This window comes from Protopterus annectens, chromosome 11.part0, assembly GCF_019279795.1.
Source record: "Protopterus annectens isolate FY-2018-M chromosome 11.part0, PAN1.0, whole genome shotgun sequence".
Classification (NCBI taxonomy): domain Eukaryota; kingdom Metazoa; phylum Chordata; order Ceratodontiformes; family Protopteridae; genus Protopterus; species Protopterus annectens.
The window spans coordinates 1204801896-1204822291 of record NC_056745.1 but is presented as its reverse complement, the minus strand read 5'-3'; the positions used below and the strand labels follow the sequence as shown (position 1 = coordinate 1204822291).

At 37.8% G+C, this 20396-nt stretch overlaps 1 protein-coding gene across 1 annotated transcript in view; it reads left to right on the top strand.

The window, feature by feature from the left end:
• The first annotated feature begins 630 nt into the window (after positions 1-630).
• Positions 631-20396, top strand: part of TMEM60 (transmembrane protein 60) — a 98380-nt gene continuing 78614 nt past the window's right edge. The window contains exon 1 of the mRNA XM_044088564.1: positions 631-1078. The gene's annotated coding sequence lies outside the window, so the exon portion shown is untranslated. The remainder of the gene's footprint in view (positions 1079-20396) is intronic.

Sequence of the window (20396 nt, the reverse complement as noted above, 5' to 3'; positions counted from 1 at the left end):
TCTCAGGACATTTGCCATTTTTAATATTTTTGGTCAGGACACAACCGCCCAAAGAGGGACTGTCCCTCGCAAAGTGGGACAGGTGGTAAGCCTACCCCCGATTCCGATGAGATTAGTCCCTGATTAGGTGAGAGCTATTCTTAAAATCATGTTTGAGTTCAAGATCAAGATGGCAGCATGAAGGCGTTGCAAAAGTGGTTAGACAACCCATGTACCTGGGTAGTACCTGTAAATGGTTAGTTGTGATCAGTGTACTATTCCACCAAACAAATGTAAAATAAAATGTCTAGCATCCAACTTAATAGTTTTGCAGCAGTTTTCATAGCAATGGTTTTATATTTTATTGACAAGTTATAATGTTGCCTACACACTTAGTTATATCAGATACCCAAAACGGCGATTACGAAAAGTAAGATGCGACTTTTGCCTTTGCTTTAACTACAGTTAAAAACTGAAACAAAGGCTCTTTTCTTAACACCCCGACCCATGTGCCACGACTTTAAATACCCGAAAACCTATAAAAATATCTAAACTGAAAAAAAAGACAAGCAAAACTACAAACGTCAAAAACCGGAGAAAACGTTTTACGTACGAACTTCAGTCTTTAAGCATTGCTATGCATGCTGGGAATTATTTTGATATTGGGTTTTTGCTACTAAAATTGTAGTGCAATTGGTGTTGAAAAGCTGAATTTCAGTATGTTGGCATAGATTTAGTATTCTAAAATCATCGGTTGATAAAACGATCTTTAGTTTAAGAATCACGTTTGAAGTAGATGCTGTTAGGTTTAGTTCGCCCCCTTATGGCCATTCTTAGATCATTCGTGATTCGGGCCTAGGCGTTTGAGCGTGGAGTACAGTAAGGTTGAAAAGCCACATAATTGCAGGATCATGCAACCCAGAAGTAAAGTTGCGCTAACGAGTTAGAAAAATATTTATCTGCTTAACGCAGAGCAAAAGAGAACGAATATAGTCATATTTGTCTTCAGATTGCAGCATCTCTTTATTATTATACGCGGCTTTATTCAGGTGATAGTTTTTCCCCTGTAACCAAGTCGTGGCCACCCCACTAAAGAAGGGTAAGTGCCTTCATAGTTATCTGTCTTTCTGCGCGCGTGCTTGTATAAGTTTTGAATAAAAAGGGAGCACATTTAGGGGGTCCTCGTCCTCGTCCTCGTCCTCGTCCTCGTCCTCGTCCTATGTCATGATTTTAAGAATATTGAAAAGTGCTTTAGTGACACACTGGTTATTGGCTTGTATTCATAATCATAATGAAAACGGTGTGTACTGTTTTGGAAAACGTGAAATATTTGTCCTGCCCTTGTGTAGAAAATTACGCTCTGTGCTTGTTATGGCAAATATTTTTGTACAGCAATGAAGTTTTGAATGTGTTTTTACATAGGAACGTTGCTGATTTTGCTTGTAGACGCGCGAGTCTTTTACAAGTGTACAGTTGCAGAGTTTACTTCAAATGGTTGTTTTAACTGATGCTCATTCATAAGTACTCGTCTGTTTGCACTTGGGTCGATAATTTGTATACATCTGTTGGCAAATGCCAAGCGTTTGTAGAACTGCGCACATGGTCAACATTTACATTGTTGTCTCTTACATTATGAAAGAGAGCTTTCCAACAACTCGATTAGCATTTTTTTATGCAAAGTGCGGATTTAGGCCTTTGAAAGCACACTTGAGTGGGTGTTCTGTAGCATGTATGTATGTCTGTTATTGGTAAATGCTGTTTGTGTGCCTTGGTAACTGCCGACACTGGAGTGCTGTTGTGGTAGTCCTGTCAGAATAGTTTAACATCTTTTTTATTTATTCCTTTTGTTTTCAGTTTGTTTGTGTACTCCGTCATGCCCCCTGTGCCATTTTATGCAGTTAATAACATTGGTGTGTAGGTAAATACTAAGCAGTCAACGTAGATGTTTTTTTCTTTTTTTTGCTAGGCTTCTGTTCACAAATTCCTTCTACCTTAAGAAAGGCAAGACATGATAGACTGGGGAAGAATTTCAGGCTACCTATCCAATTAACTAGATTTACTTTGAATGTATCAAGTGTGCTAACCTGACATGTATTGGAAGTTTGTTCCAGATGTGCATGATGCATTGGGGATATGGATCATATTACACCAACTCGTCTTTATTTACATGTCGGTAAAATTTAAGTTTCTTTTAACTGAATATTTTCTATATTATTTGTTCTGTGCAGGAGTAGGCGGTCGAAGAGGGTTGTATCCTTTCATGTCTCAAAAGGTCAGGCACAGATCTCCACAAGGAGGCAATAAGAGAATGGGTATAGAGAGAGGGAACAATATAACCACAAGTACTGAAACCAGGAAAAATCACCACAGATATACAGCTCCAATCCAGTGTTTTTTGAGCAGCCAATAACCCACTCAACTCGAACCAGTGTTATCCAAATGTTTAATAGAAATCAGAACACACTATACACTGCACGAAAGAAAACAGTTTACCTAGGTTTCATCCAACTTATAGGACTTCATGAAAACTGATATCAAAACACGATTACACCCCTTTTATATGTAAACACAACCCCACCCTTTAATTGAATAATTCAATCAATTCAAACTGTAATTTGTTGCATGTTGCAAGACCCACAATTTCCAGTTTTGCTGGGACCTCTTGAAATACTCTTACCAGTCCTGGTAGGTGGTAGTTAGGACAGCCCTGAAGTGATGAAATCAGGTGGTTCCCTTTCAGATGAATTAAAGTTATTGTTTCATTTTGCTAATCCTAAGAAGCATGTAAGGCTGCATTATGTGTTTTCTGGGGTCTTTGGATTTCTAATGCCATTTCTAGTCCTAGATGATTACTAGGCTAACGGCCCAAAAGCCCTTACAAGCCTAGCCATGTTTATCCCATCTCTTCCAATTTACTAATGGCTCGGTGAACTAAGTTCAGAGAGGTTGGTGCCTATGCTATGTTGTCTAATATCAACTGCCTCTGTGCTTGAGAGACAAGGGTGCCACCCCAGGAGTAAAATTGGGAATACCCATCTATCCGCTGATGCAGGCTGTGCAGTTTGCTCCAGAGAAAATGGAGCATCAGACACTTATCTTATACTTCCAACATGATTATGTATGTTCGAGGCTAGGTTAAGATCCTTGGAGCAGGTGGCATTCCATGCAGTTAGATGTATGAATGTGCAACATTTCCATTAGTGTCTAGTCAGAGACGGCCTTGTAAGCCAGACACAGAACATCCCTAAGTAGCTTATCTTTAACACTCTCTGTATCTTCCTAGCGAGAAGCCTTTGATTTACGGCAGCTGTTGCAAATGTTTGGTGAGGTATATGCAAAAGAGGGTGCATTGTGCTCTGCTACTGGTCTAAGGGCAGAGTATAATAGAATTATAAAGTCTTTTGATCTGGAAAGCCATGCCCTTATTTATGAGTTGTGCCCCATAGATGGACTTCTCAACACAGTGGACACATGGAGGTCGAAGTTCAGATTACTGTCAACCTGTGTACCCAGATCATGTTCCACTGGGGTCAACTCTTAGGGGAGTGCCGTCTGTATTATAATTTGTTGGGGGATTTGCTTTCCCAAAGGGCATACTTATCGAAGCTTTTTATTTATTGCATTTTGTTTCATTCCAAGGCTTTAGCACCAATCGTTTTTATTAATCCTTTCTGCAGTATACCAGAGTCATTCTGGGATTTAATTATTGACCCTAGTCTGTAGTCATCTGAGAATTTGGTCAGTCAAAGGCCATCTACTTTTGCCTTGATTTCTAAGAAATATATTCCAAACAAGCGAGAGATTAGCATGGAGCCCTGTGGTATGTCACTGGTGACCGGCCTCTTGCTAGAGGATGATTCACCTACATTGTTGGTGTGTCCTTTCAGCGAGTCATTTTGCTATCCACCAAGTGACCTAGAGGGTTATGCATAGTTTAGAGGGTTATGCATAGTTAAGAGAGTTTCTCTATAATATCTCAATGGGGAATCGTCGTATATCTTGGCCATGTCATGGTAGGCAGTTTGCACAGCCTAGGTGACCTTCTCAAAGAAGTCAACCAGATTCAACAGACCTGATCTATCCTTAATGAATCTGGCCTGGGTTGGTGGGTCCAGAGTCTGGAAATTATCTATGTCTGTGTTGATAAGGTCCATGATGATTCCCTACATGGCCTTATAGATGAGATTAGCCAGGCTTATGGGCCTGTAGTTTCTGGGTCGGTTGATGGACCATCTTTGTGGAGAGGAATGACTGTTGCTGTTTTTCCATTTTTCCAAACCATAGCCTGTCTGGAGGCTGTAGTTAAACAAGGATGGATGTAAGTGGGTTTGCTAGATCATATTTCTAAGTTATGTAAAAGACAAACCAGGATGTTGTCCTGGCCCAAAGGATCTGTGTTTTTTAGCCTGGCAGAGCACAGAGATGACCTGCTCTTTTGAGATAGTAGGGCGAGGAATGGTGGCAGGTATACTTTGGAGGGCAACTGGTGGGGACATTGGTGGGGAGGGGGAGCAAAATTTGAGCCAAATCTGTCGGCTAGTAGATTGGTTATTTCCTCTGTTTTTAGTGCTACCAGCTCTGTGCATAGCTGGGTATTACCCTTAAGGTTTCAGACATAGTTAAAAATGCTGTTGATTATCTTTAGTTAGGGAGGCTATATTTTGCTTCATAATTTGCTTTTGACATCTTGACTAGGTCTCTGATTCATTTGTTTAGGCTAGCGAGGGATTTCTTCTTCTTCTGAGCCTCTCCTGTTTATTGCTGGATATTAATTTTTCTTTTGTTATAAAGCCCGTTTATACTAGCAGTCCAACAGAGTGACTTGTTTTTCTGGCAAGACGTGGGTTAAATCCGATCCAGTACTGCTGATTCTGTACAGCCACTTAAGTGGCTGTACAGGGCATTGGTATGCACGTCTGCGTAGGATTCTCTGTGTTTTCTGGGTTTTGGGGAGCTTTGAAATTTCTTATGCCATCTCCTCTTAAGTGTTTTTAAGCTTGATGGAATCTGGTCTTGTACTCACTTCAAAGGAGACTGATTTGTCGTCTGATCTTACCAGTGAGGGCATTACTTTGGGGGAGGGGATGTGATGCCCCTGCACTGGCCCAGTAATCAAGGAGCCTCAATCCTCACTACTGGCAACAGTGGGAGATGTACACAATGGGAAGATGACAAGTACACACACAGTAAAGTGCAAGTTCTCTTAAGAGCACACAGAGATCAGTCCGTCTGAGGCTGGTTTCTCCCTCTTTCTCCTAATTCCCAATAAGACTCCCCACTGGCACACTCAGTAAAGTGCAAGTTCTCTTAAGAGCACACAGAGATCAGTCCGTCTGAGGCTGGTTTCTCCCTCTTTCTCCTAATTCCCAATAAGACTCCCCACTGGCACAGTTATAGGGTTGAGATCTCAGCTGAGTGGCCAAGCCAAAACCTCCAGCACCCTCTCTGTCCAGCCATTGCTTCGTATCCCTACCCAAGTAGCTGTTGCACACTATTGAGGTTTGATTTATATACAAACACACACACACAGACACCTGGGAAAGGCTGGCACAGGTTTACTGGCCATGCCCCCTTCTGCCCAGACTGGTGGCAGCTAGAACTACCTTATAGCCTACTCTTTATCAGCTACTCTGAGGTCCTTAACAAAGGGTGTCTATTCCTACTGTGTAATAATATTAATCCAAATGGTAGTCTGACCAAGAGCAAGGCTATTTAGGAGTGGCCTGTACAGTGTCATGAAATAGACATGCAAGTACTCTTAATATGTCTCTCAAATATCAGCCACAAAGGTTTAAATATATTTAATAATAAATAAATACTGAGAATTGTCATGTTCTTTTAATCAGTTACATCAAAGTTCAAAATCACAAAGAATATTTAAAACAGCATTACAGGATAGTTTTAAATAAATAAGGAAAACATCTAAGCTGTACTTTACTATATTCCTATCTGAATCTAAAAGAGTTAGTATGCCCTAACCCTAAAAACTTATTTACAGCAAGGCAAGTGCAGAAGGTGGTGATGAGTGGATGTTTCCAGGTCAAAGACAAAATGCCCAGTCTCTCTCTCCGAGAGTTCTTAACTTAATATCAAATGTTACTGCTGGGTTAGCTTGGATGACATCGCTTTGTCACCTGGCTTTTAGTTCCCAGGCTAAACCCCTTTTGTCAGAAACTAACATAATTTAACGTCTGTGTGAAAAATACACATCTGTCAGATGTTTTGAAGACCCTGGAAGTCATAAAATACTTCCGCATCTCATACCTAGTAATTACTTCTCTTCCAAGACAATACAAAAGCTTCTAGCTCTAGACATTGTCTGCTACTGAACTGAAACTGAGAGAGAACTTTTGTAGCACAATTGTAAAACAGTTAAATTTCAACTTATGTTCTTGAAGTTTTGCAAGTTAACACTCTATGTTCTAGTTTCTACTGTTAAAACATGTACATTTATACAATTACAATAGTTTATATACATTTCTTTTCTTAGCCAGTAGGGCATGGTGTGGTTACATTTTAGCTCAGTACTTTACACCTTTACATACTTCTGTATGAATCATATCAGAAGTCACATATGACATAGAATTATTTACAAAATTCCAGATAGCTCGGCTGGCAGTATTTCCTTTTGTGACAGGGTACAACACTCCCCCATGTTGGTAATATGTCTAGAATATTAGAGGCCCTAGTGGGTATGCTGACCAGCTAGCTGTTCAGAGCATTTAGAGTCCAAGAACCTCTGAGCCTGCATGGTAGTGGTTGTGCAGGTTCCCCAGTCAATAGTAAGATAGTTTAAATCACCCATGAGTAAGTGATTGGGCTGTGTGGTGGGTGATTCTAGTATGTATTCATTGTCTTTCTTGGTCCATGGTGGGGACCTATAACCAGCGATGATGTGATGGGGGATTTTGCCTGTAGTTAGTTGGTAACAGTAAAGAAAATCAGTTTTGATTTTTTTTTTTTTTTTTTTTTTTTTTTTTTTTTGTGAGTAACAATGTCATAGCAGCATATTCAAATCAGCATAACTGGAAATACACATATAGCATAACTAAAAGCACAAATATAATTTAATTTGCACACTTGTATTTTCAACCAAAAGGGGGAATATCTTCTTATTGTAGACTTATGGCTGTAATGTCTACTACAATCTGTATGCTACTACTCTGTAATGTCTGTTTTGTAAGTTTTTCTTCTCTCTCTAAACTTATGGAGTTTTCTCCCCAGGACTCCGCTGAAAAGGGACACTTGTCCAGTCAGACTATCCTGGCAAAACAAATGTTAAATAAGTAAAATTTGTGAATCTTTAAGTTAGAGTACGAATTGTTAACCATGCCCATTTTTCTTCTGTATCTCTGTATGCTGTAATGGTAAAGTTACACTGTTTGTTTATTACCTATATTTTTAACTTATGAACTGGTGCCTCAGTGTACTATGATGTCTCTCGCTTATAGCAAATGAAACATTTTTCTGTTTATAGATTTAAATCTTTAAACATTGTACTGTTTCTTTTTATTGTATAGCCTATTAAACAATGATAGCTGTTTTCTGAAGACTAATAGAAATCTGCACTAAAGAGAGAACTTTATAAGTGGTCTTTGAAGCATAATTACCATATCCTGTGTTAACTTGTCTAAATTTTTATTTAAGTTTGCTCTATAATACTATTTACTTTTTTAACTTTTATGTACATTTATGAGCTATAATAGTGTACTAAAACCTATACTTTCTGTATTTCAAGTCTATACCTTTGCGTTTTCTGTCCGTGTCCTTTACATAATTATTTTATATTAGAAAATTAAAAAGTGCACTGTAATCTGTAAACTAATTAACAAATTAAACCTGCCCTGTTATGCTTTAAGTGCACTGAATAACTATCTTAATAGTTTATTAAACTTATTCGGTCACTTTACCTGTAACTAATGACTGAATAATGTAATTCTGTTACGTTACCCTTAAACTAATGGCTGAATAATGTGAAGTAACAGGGTATTATTTTTATATTCTGAGGTTTGACTGAAATGTACTATAATGTGAAGTAACTAGGTATTATTTTTATATTCTGAGGTTTGACTGAAATGTACTATATTGAACACAAGAGTATGACTGTCATATTCTGAATCTTGACTGAAATTTACATTAGCATATACTGAACATTTTAAAATAGCTGTGTGTATTCTGGAAACTAATACCTGTTGCCAGTGTTAACTGAACACAGATAAAACATGTTCTAGTACCTTTTTTCTGTCAGTATTGTCCGAACATAGACTGAAAACTAGCACTGTTGATAAATTGTCTGAAACATGAGAGCATTTTGACAGTGTTACATGAACACAGATAAACTGAAATCTGTTATTCTATTCTGGAGACTAAACTATTAATATCTTTTTGTCAGTATTGTCTGAACATAGATAAAAACATAAACTGAAATTAGTACTGTTGTACAACTGAAAACATAATTGAAATCTGTTTTCCTGTCAGTACTGTCTGACCTTAGATAAACTGAAAACTAGTACTATTGTACAATTGTCTGAACATGGGCTGAAAACTAGTACAATTGTCTGAAAACATGCATACTTGCTTTAACCGATAGCTAAGGCATAGGGTACTGCATAAAGTAAATCTAAATAAAGCCAAGGTGCAGGATATCAGCCGACCCTGCATCCTAGCATACCTTGCCTTTGGAAAATATATGGAAAACCATAACAGATCCAGAGACAATGCCTGGAAAACTTGGAAGACAGACAACACAATTCTTTCCAAACAAAATTATTAAAATCTTAGGAACCAGATCAAACAAACCAAAATTGATAAGCAGAACTACTACCTAAACATCCAAAATAAACATGCTAATAACCCTCAAATTTTGGCATGCTATTAACTCCCTGCTAAAACCAGGAAAAACCACCACACCTACTCCCACCTCAACCTCCACAAATTCAGATAGCAAGATAGCCTCCAAATTCAACCAACACTTTACTGAATCTGTCATCTCTCTGTCTACTCAACTTTATAAAAATAACTACACTCCCATGCCAACAGCCTCTAAACACACTTCTCCCCTCATTTTCTCCACGGTCCACACCTCTGCTATAAAGAAATGCCTCCTAAAACTGAAACCCACCACCCTTGCAGCAGATGGCTTACCAGCACATTTCCTAAAAATGGCTGCAAACTCAATATGCTACCCAGTCTCAATCCTTATCATACATCCCTCACTTTTGGAAAATATCTTGCATTATTCCCCTTCATAAGGGCGGAACCTCTTATGATTTCTCCAACTACCGCCCCATATTCCCCTTCATAAGGGCGGAACCTCTTATGATTTCTCCAACTACCGCCCCATAGCCATCCTATCTCCCCTATCAAAGATACTAGAAAAATGCATACACTCCCAAGTTATGCATTTCCTAACATCAAACAATCTCCTCTCCCCTACACAACACTGTTTCCGCTCACACCACAGCACAACCACAGTCCTTCTCTCCTTCACACACTTAGTGAACCAGCATAGGAATAAACAATAGATTTATATCTGCTATATTCCTTGACCTCTCAAAGGCATTTGACATTGTTTCCCACACCATACTAATAAACACTCTAACCTCTTTGTCCTTCACCCATAACACCGTTAATTGGTTCAAAAATTACCTTTCTGAGTGCCAACAAGCTGTCCAGTCGCAAGGAGTCTTATCACCCCTACTCGCATCCACATTTGATGTTCCCCAAGGCTCTATATTGGGCCCACTACTTTCCTATCTTTACTAACAACCTATACACCTCTACCCTGTAGGCCAACCTAATCCAGTACGCAGATGATGCCACCCTAATCTGCTCAGCCTCATCACTCCCCATCCTTCCAACAGTTTACCCAGGAATGCCTTACCTCAGTAGAAAACTGGATCTCTTCAACTCCTCTTCAATCCTAACAAAAACAAAACTACTTCTGTTCTCCCCAAACAAGTCTAAAACCTCACCAATACCTTTCTCTATCTCTTCCAATAATGGTACCATCATCTCACCCTCCATCCACACCAAGCTCTTTGGTGTGGAAATTGACAATAACCTCCACTTTGACATCCACATTTCTCAAACTATAAAAAAGTGCACAAAAAAAAAATGGGCTCCCTATATAGACACAGAAACTTTTCTAATAGGCCATGCTAAAATCACCCTAGCTCAAACCCATCTTCTATCTACACTACTCTATGCAGCTCCAATTCTCACTCCTGTCAGGACATCCGAGCTGGTCAAACTCGAGTCTTGCTATAACAAAATTGCCAAGTTCGCTACAAACTCCCCCTTCAGAACCCACCATTGCCTACCACTTAGGGAACTCCAGTGGCTTGAACTCCCACACCTGCTACTCTATCACTAACTTGTCATAGCCTACAACACCCTAAAACAACCTGACAAAACTCCCGTACTGAAGTAACTGCTGACCAACTACATCCCTAATCGCCCACTCCGCCCCGCCAACAAACCACTTCTCACTGTCTGCTAACAACACAGCCGGCAAAGCCTTATTCTCACACACTTTAGCTAAAATTTGGAATAATCTCCCTTCACCCTTAACTGCTGCAGCTAACTCCAACCAATTCAAAAACACCCTTAAGGCCCATCTCATACACTCCTGGCTTAAACTCTAATCCCTCTATACTATCCCTGCCACTATTGTTTTTGCCCATTTAGCAGGATTTCATCAAATGCATGACTCCCTAACGTAGTTCTACCTGTTTGTGCTTTACAAACAGAATGTACATGTGTAATTAGACATAAACTGAATAGTCAGTATGGCTTTCCATCTCTCACTAGACTAGTCAAGTAGAACAAAAGCATGTACCTCGCTTTGTATACTGTCAGTATGGTAGTCAAATACCATTTTTAATGTATATACTGCAGTGGTGTCCTATCTGTCTTGTGGAACTTCTTCTCTGTCTCACTAGATACCAAAAGTAGAAGGTCAATAATTTCAATGACTTTCTTTCATCTCTCAATATATAGAAAAATAGTGAATACTGGATGTCTTCCTTCACTTTGTGTAATATTTTAAATTTGTACTGCTGTGATACAATACTTTCCGTATACAAATGATGCAATACTTTCCGTATACAAATGATGTCACAATGTCCTATTTTTTTGTTATGTAACAGAGCTTTTCTCCCCGGGCCTCCACTGAAAATGTACATTGTCCAGTCGGATTTCCCGGTTAATAAAAACTAAATAAATAACTGATGCATTTTAACTTAAACATTGAAGAAATAACTGAAACACACAGTCGACTTTTGCACCACAGCGCTTGCAAAATTTTACTCTGCATTGTCCCAGTCACTGATGAGGCAAAGGAAGGCCTGCTTTTAATGTTGGTGTCCTTTTTATAGTTAGGCCTTTAAACCTCTTTTCATTTCTTGTGCAAGGCTCGGTGACCTAAAGTTCTTGATTGTATTTAGTATCAGGTCCTTAAAGTAACATTTGCATCTGTAACAATTATAAACTGATAGCATTGCTTACTGTACTGACTTTATATTTTTCTGCAGGAAATAAAATTTTGCTGGTAAACTCTTGCAAGTCTGTAAGCAGACTGATGTAATGTAACACTGTGCATTTTTGCACCCATATAACTGTTGAATATTTTACATTTTTTTCTCGTGACCCTTAGATTTTAACATACTGTTCTGTGAGTGAAACTCCACCCATTGTCTTACCATAACCGTTTCTTTGGCTGACGTCATTTAACTTTTCAGTAGTACTAAATGGTGCAAGAATTTATCATTACTGTCTACATTGTTCCTGGATAAATAGTAAAACTCTAAATGCATTAAATTGATTTTTGCCATACAGTCTTATGGCATATAGTACTGTCTTTAATTCAACTTGCTAGGCTGGCTGTAATCTGATTTGATGTTTTTGGCAAACTGCCATCTCCGTACGAAACGTATACAGTCTTAAACTGATTACGTAATCTTACTCTCTCTTTTTTTTTTTTTTTTATATACATAGGATCTGAATTCTTAACTGTATTGTCACCTTGACAATGTAGTATTGACTTCAAACTTTAAATTTTGTAAACTAGCAAACGTATTTTGTCTATATCATTGCTTATTGTTTATGCATTGCAACACTTTAATAAAAAGCTCTTAACTAATGACTGCTAAACAAAACAATAATGCACAAAATTCATTTGCCAAATCTGTAACTGTAAACTCTATTCTGTGAATTAATTTGACTGTTCTGATATACCTTACAAGACAGAAGTATGCAGTTACACTTTTTTTTCTAACTGGCCACACCCAATATGTCTTTCTGAGCATTTCAGCTGTGTCAGCTGAACTAGAATCTGAACACACAAATCTGTATGTTTCTGTTAAAACCAATTCTTTAAAATCTGTACATTGGTGAACAAATCTTGTCACTGAAGTCTAAAACAGCACATTCATACCTAGTACAGAGCTGTTACACTTTGAACTGTTAGCTGCTGTAATGTTTGACCCTTTAAACCCTGACAACTGCATTTGTCTCCTCCTAATAAATATCTGTGTAACTGAAGTTGAATTGTCTGTATTAATCCGTAGTACATTATTCCATACTATCACTGTAAACAGTGAACTATTGTCATTTGCTTTAACCTTAAACAGTAACAGATAAATGCTCTGGTTTGGTACTGGACTGTCACACCCTTTATAGATGAGCTGAAAATCCTTTGTTATAGAACTGACTAGTAACACCACTGACTCCGGCTATGGAATGTGTTTCTTTACTTTGAAACAGTAGTTGACAATGAAGTCTGTATATTTTCCCTAAGTGCAATATTTGCACTGGCTTGTACACTGATGTTTTTGTCTGTATTTACTATATTGGTACTTAACTCTGTACCTGGAATGACATGTAAACAAAAATGTATTATTGAACATTTGTATTTGAAACTGTACTGTAACATAACCGTATGTTGAATTGTATATGCTGAACTTGTCTGAAACTGTACTGATAGCCTGCTTCTGTGATTACCATATGTTGAATTGTATATGCTGAATTTGTCTGAAACTGTACTGATAGCCTGCTTCTGTGATTTCACCTTTTTAAGTTTAGACATATTTAACATTCTTGAACTAATAACCTTTGACTATGAGAACATTTTTAAATTTAAACCAAAGATTTACTGATGTTTTAACTGTACCAGTATTACTTGACATGTTTATACAATAGGTATGGAAATTACTTTTACTGGTAAATGTAAACATTTTTGAGCTGTCAACTAAAAGTCTTGCATAACTTTATGGTCCTGGAAGAATGTGTGCCTTCGCCTGTAGCTTATTGACCTTTTTCTTGCTTCTTTGCTGTGTGACGTCACACTGGAAACTTGAAAGTTTGTGGAGATAGCTGTTCACTTGACAATGTTTTTTATGTTTTGAAGGAACACTGATTTAATACTGATCTGCTGAAATTCTTTGGCTTTTTCTGAAGTATGCACTGGTGCTGCGTACTTTGGTTAACTGCTGCGTTTTACTATACGTAGAGGTCGTGTGTTATGTCCGTTTTCTGCATGAAATAGTGCTGTCTTACTGAAAAGTCTTTTCTGTAATGAGAAAGTAAGGAGATCGGAATGCCATTTGTAGTGGCTGTCATTTAATGAGTTGAGAGCTGGAGTTGCTGAAGTCTTCTGTAGAGGTATGGATATGCTGCCGCTGTCACACCGGTGTGACCAAGTCAGGAAATGAATGATACCTTCACTGAAAAGGGTTGCCTGTAGCACTGTTGATTACCTTTTACTGGGGCCTCTCGTCTGGAAAACCTCGAGTGCTGTTAATTTATGTGCATAGTACTTCTGCTGTAGTGGCTTGGAGGAACAGTCACAGTGAACTTATGAAAATATATGCTGCACTGGAAACTGGATCTGAAAGGGTTACACACTGCAACTCTCTCTGACTCTTGCCCAGAGTAGCTGCTGGGTGGCAACAATTGTATCTCTCTCCCCAGACAGGAGGCCTGTTCGGGTGCCATTGTAAAAAATAAGAGTTTCGATTTCTTCAAAATATATTTTATTGTAGTGAACATTCAGTAAATGTCATACCAGCATATTCATATCAGTATAACTGGAAATACGCATATAGCATAACTAAAAGCACAAATATAACAACTTCATCTAAACAAGTCTTGCATCAGACTTTACTGACTTGCTGTCCTGAACACCACATATTATATTGCCTCAGTCCAGTAATTTTTCCTTATTCACTCCCCCTAACCTTGGTCTCAGGCTTTGTCTTGTATGTACTTTTTAACATTCCATTAAGCAATATTCTGTAACTGGCAAAATTGTATCTTTCCCTTGAGAAAAGAATGCTGTATTTCTGTATTTTCTACACACTATGCTTTTGTTTACTTTCTAATAGTGTCTCTCATGCCTGGCCAGCAAGATTATTTCTTTCTGCTTAACTGTCTTTTATGCATAAATGAACAGTTACTAGACTTATTTTAGCCTTTGGCCTGTCTAATAACTACTTAGTCCCTAATCTAACAGCAACTCCAAAATTAAAGACCCTGACAACCGAAGGAGTGTACACCCATACCAATACTTGCTTTCTAATGACCGCTTCCCAGTAATAACTTGCCACAGTACATAAATCACAAGTAATATGCTAAGTTGCCACCACACTCATTTCGGTGATAGCCCAAAAGCCACATAACATCTCACCATAATCACTAAGGTTGGAACGAGGGAAGTGTACAAATGTAGCCTCGATGCAGTCTTCACTGTAACTGTTAAACTCTGTTCCTGAACCACCAGAAAATTCCGGTTAGTTCCAAAGTATTTCTAGCACCGATCCTTTCCAAAAACCAAGTTTCATCTCCCCACATATGCTAGTGACGATGGAAACTCCCAGAAAAAAAGTGATCCACAGTCTGGTGTAGTCCAGCCAACTATAGTGTGTGTGTGTGTGTGTGTGTGTGTGTGTGTGTGTGTGTGTGTGTGTGTGTAAATCACAGCCATGTAAAAACTACGCACTTTCATCCCCTACATCCTGGAACTTCTTCCAAAGTAGTAAAACAGTGTGTCAGTTGTTTAAATGGAATTTGTATAGTACGACAAATGAAAATATAAACCTAACTACTGTAATACTGGTAAGATTTCAGTTTTAAAATGCATACTAAGGACACAGTCATTTTAATCCATAGGGGCCAGTTCCATTGGTAGTTAACTGCCACTGCAATTCTTTTAACTCTAATCCGATTTTGTATGGTCCCCCTTTTTATCTACTTTAGCATTTATAACAAAGAAACCGAATGCATGAGCCCTGTATTCTTGTATATGTTTACAGAATGCATTCTTTTGTACATTCAACCTGATGTCACAAAGGTGTTCATAAATTCTTTCCTTTAACGTGCTGTCAGTTTTACCTATGTAATAACAATGACAATTCCTGCACTAAGCTATGTAACCTACTCTAATAACAATTACAATACTTCAGGCAATTAACTCCACCTATACCCACAACTGTTATAAACTTGTCCTTCCCCACCTATACCCACAACTGTTATAAACTTGTCCTTCCCTAAGTGGGGACAGGGTTTACATCTACCATACTTGTATGTTCCAATTTTTTTATGGTCTCTGAATCTGTTCACAATCCTTTCAATGTGGTTCTTCACACACCAATCTTTTTGTAAATAACGCGAGGAGTGTTACCCAGTTTCTTGATCTATTTCATGTTTTTCATGTTTTCCAGTTTCTATAAGTAACACCTGTAATGTTTTCAGCACATCACTTTTATAGGTAAGAACACAACTCTGCTGATATGGTGTTGCATTTTTGTTCTCAACCGCCCATTTGTTGGTCCCATATTCATCTTTTGGTCCCAGTAAAGGCATCAACCCTTTTGTTGTACACTTCTATAAAAATGTGGTCTAGAAAACTGTCTGGATAACCTCTATTTAAGTATGTCTTACATTCTGTGTGGAAACAAACTATCAATAGTTGATATCATATGCACCAACCTTACCAGTTGGCCTTTTGCCACAGCTTTCGTCTGAAATAGTGGGTGGCAACTATTGAAATGTAGCAATGCTTTCTGGTAGGTGGGTTTTCTATATATGTTAAAAAACTTTTTTGCTTTGTATCCTTTCTGATTTCTACATCCAAGTATAGATTGTTGGGATTTTTCTATATTGACTCTCAGAAATGTAGTGGTATTATTTATATATCAAACTCTATCTACTCTCACGTATGCGTGATCCCATTGAGCCATAACCATGTTGGTAAATATCACAGCACACACTGTCCCCATTCCCAACCCTGTTTTTTGTTTTAAATACTCCCTTAGAAAAGAATATAATTGCTCTGTAATAAATGTTCCATCAAAACACTGAGGACTTTTAATAGTCCTATTTTCCAGAGTAATCCACCTTTGTTCATATATTCAAATAACCAGTCTACCCCTACCTGATGCAGTATAACAGAAAACAAATCTTTAACATCAGTTGTTACAAATATAAGTTGCTCACTGTACAAGTCATCACAGACTTTCCTTAAAAATCCTAAGAATCCGTAAGGATGTGTGACTAGTGTTTCAGCACATCCTTTAACTTTATCTGTATAAACTTGGCCATTCCAAAAGACTTTGGAACCCTTTGCATCCACAATGCCTCACATAGGAGGGTCTATTTTAATCTTTGGGATGCCAAAACTACTTGGGATATGAAGATGTTCAGTTTTTAAACCCTTATATTCAGTGTTGGTGATCTTTTTCTGCATGTTTCACTTTCTTATAATATTGCTTTCATATCCAAATATTTCTTTTTGGAAACTAATTGCCAACCTGTTTCCTGTGCTGTGCGAATATTGCATAAACTTTCGTTTTCAAGCAACATAGTTAACATGTATTGGTAGCATATCTATTTATGACTATAAATTTTGTTATACCTGTTGCTTCTACTACTGTTTGAACTGTGTGGGTATCTTTCTTCCACATTGCTTTCATTTCTGCCTGCAAATCCTCAGGTATTTTATGACACTGTAATCACAAGAGTGTAGCAATTTAAATTAGTGCTACTTCTGTCTTCTTTTCATGAACTACTCTGTCTGTTTTTCTCCTATCTATTGTTTGAATTGTTGGCAATGGGTGATCCCATGTGATATAAACTTCATCATTCTGTCTAATGATTTGTGGTTCGTGTTTCTAATGCTTTTCAGCTACCTCAGTCTTTGCACAATCCCCAGTACAACAGTCACTTTATTGTGTCTTGTGCAGCTGTTTCCTTTTTTTTTTTTTTTTTTTTTTTACAACCTGCACTTGTCTGTTTTTCCCACCTTTTCAATGGACTTTGTAAACAACATGCATGTAGTCCATTATCCTGGTCCGCCATTGTTAGACTTTCATTTTTTGGTTTCAGTTCACCTCTCTAACCATTCCTTTGTCAAATCTTGGTCAACATGAGGCTATTCCAGGAGATCTTAGTTTGCCACTTTATTTATGGCTTTTCCAATGTTCCATTTTCCGTACATTCTTTTTGTTATCTTGTATATTGTAAGCGTTCTTTTATCCGTGAATATAGAATGCTGTCAAATGCTTTTTTGTGATCTATCCATGTCCTATTTGGTTTCATTCCCATTTTATAATTTTCTGTTATGGCTTTAACAACAAATGATCCTTTGTTGCATATAACTTTTTTGCCACCTTTGTGTTCTGTTGCCTTAATTGATTTTTTTTCTAAATGACTGTAAACTCTGCATCAGTTTCAGTCTATAACTTGTATATTGTCAGGAGGCAAGTTATTAGTCTATAGTTTTTAGGATGGCTTGCAGGTTTACTCTTAAGGAAGAGTACTAGTTTGGTATCTGTTAGGGATGTTTATAGAAATAATTCTTAATCTGGGCAGAATCTTTGTGTAAAGATGTTAATATCTTCAGCCAGAAGTGCGTCTGGGCCTGGGATTTTCCAGTTAGGAGCTTTTCTTAACACCCAGAGAAACGGACAAAATTATGTCATGTCTTCTACACTAGAACTCCTTACTGTTTCTTTTAATTTTCCATCCATTCAGCATCTTTCTTATGTTTGGCAAGGTCTTAGACATATTTTGGAAAATTTATTATTATTTTATGGTTCTATTATTTTCCTTTGTTTCTCATTTCTCTCTGACTTTTTTGGATTGCTTATTTTGTACTTTTCCTGTATATCTAATACGTTTTTCTGTTTGTACTGATATTTAGTTTTTCTGTGGTGTAGCAAATGAAAGCTGTAAGGCATAAGGACATCATCTTCAGACTGTCAAAAGTTATAGCTGAACTGAAGGGGTATATTAATGTATTTCTGGAGTTTTTGAGGTAGTGTTGGCTCTTTAATGGATTAGCCTAGTGCAAGCAAAAGTAATTATCCCTGTGTTATACTTCCTGCTGAAGACTTTGAGTCTTGTCAGTGCAGGACAGTTTATTTGGTATAAGAGATGCACACTGTCTTGTGCAACACTATTAAGGTACACAGAGTCCCAGCAGCCACCAGTAAATGATGGTGTGATGTAGGTTTAAAAAAATCCTAACTGAAGCTCAAAATCGGATCCAACTGTTTATGCATATTTCTGCCCTGCAGAATGTCCTTATTTAACTGACTTATTTTCCAAATTCACCTGTAGACTTTTTTGTTTTCACATTTGATGCATCCCGTAATTTGTCCAGCATATTGGGTTCATCGTAAATTGTCAACCACCTTCTCAGTTTTAACTGCTACCAGCCCTTTGTGGGTTAGTTGTTGTGAAAGATGTATTTCATATTTAATTCCATTGTTCTATGAAACCTCATGTTAGAAGCCATTGTTAATAATTTATATACAGTATAAAAGAAGAAAATATATTTAGTATAACCATAATATAGTCAAAATGAAGATAATTTAAATATATAGCTATATCTCATTCAATAATAAGTGGAACAGAAGATTTTATCAAAGTGAAATAAAAATATTACTTCAGAAAGTCTGTCCCCTCCTAAGACACTAGAGAATTTAAGTTGGAATTGCAGAGGATGTGTGTGGAATTCTGAGGTGCTAACTATGAAAAAAGCCAGTGTGTTATCTTATTAACCCCCTTTTATATATTGTTATATACTACCAGATTCTGTCTTATCTTTTTTCCGACCAATCCATCCGTTAGAGGGATGCATGTGTCCTTTTGTCACCCTCTGCATGCGTTGTACTTTCTCTCCCAAATCTGCTTCACTGAGACCAAATCATAGTACCTTCTTCCCATTTGTCTTCTCCCAGTTGGGGGCATTTTGGCTTCAACTCTTATAGGTTCATACGTTAGTATTAGGCTAACTGCACTTGTGGGCCATTTTAAGCCTAGCCAATTACCTAATGTGAGAATCAAACCCTGTACCTTGTGTCTTTAAGGTAAACACCATTATGCCAACCTCCCACCCATGTCCTTATTTCTCCATCTGTCCATATGCATCCTACTACCCATCTTGAGCACTTAATTTTCGTCATCTTCAGCTTGCTTTGTCATTGTTGCCCAGATTGCTGTGTCATACGTCAGCACTGGTCACCCCATTTTATACACCTTACCTTTCAGCTTCTTTGGCGTTCACTACCCTTATCACTTTGTGTCAGTTGGCAGTAGCACTTGTGATCCAAACTTTGACCTGTTTGTTCAGATTCCCCTTCTCAACCATCCATCTCGTATGTTGGAAGCTTTTAACCTGTTCCACTTGCTTTTCTGTCTGTCTCAGTTTTCAGCTTCTCGTAACTTTCTCCATTTGCTCTTGACCACTGTCTTGTCTGTGCAGTTTCATCCCATGTGCCTTGGGTTTCACACTGCAGTCTCCTAGTTCTTACTCAGAATATGCTGTGCATACAGCAGCTTTCTTGATCTGTCACTTCTGACCTGTTGATAAAGTGTATCCCATCGTTAGTATGAACAGGAGTGGACTCCTAAATGAACCCTAATACACTCTTGCTCCTCTTGGGGACCCCCCCCCCCCCAGGGAGCACTATTTAACTGCAGACAGTGCAGGGTTGGTTATACGATAACTCTGTCCTTGTGACCTCTTGTTAAACATCAGATCATCACCCACTTGTGCATTACTTTACAGTATGTGTATTTTATGATCTGTTTTTCCCATATCTGCTGTGATACTATGACTGCATACTGCACAACAATGCTGGATGACTATCTCTTTTTTTTATTTATAGACTACTTGCATAACACTGTTAAATCGACCAAACTGAAATCCAATTTGATAAAATCCACAAAATCAAAAAAACAAAAAAAAAAAAACAAAAGATATTACAAACTGCTTTCAAGTACATTGAATACCCAGTGTTTGAAACATAGGAAAACATGTAAAATCAGTGTATCCAAGAAGTATACCAAAAGTAGAAAAGTAGTACCAGAAATGGCTGTTTATTTCTGCGGCAAAAGTAGTACCAGAAATGGCT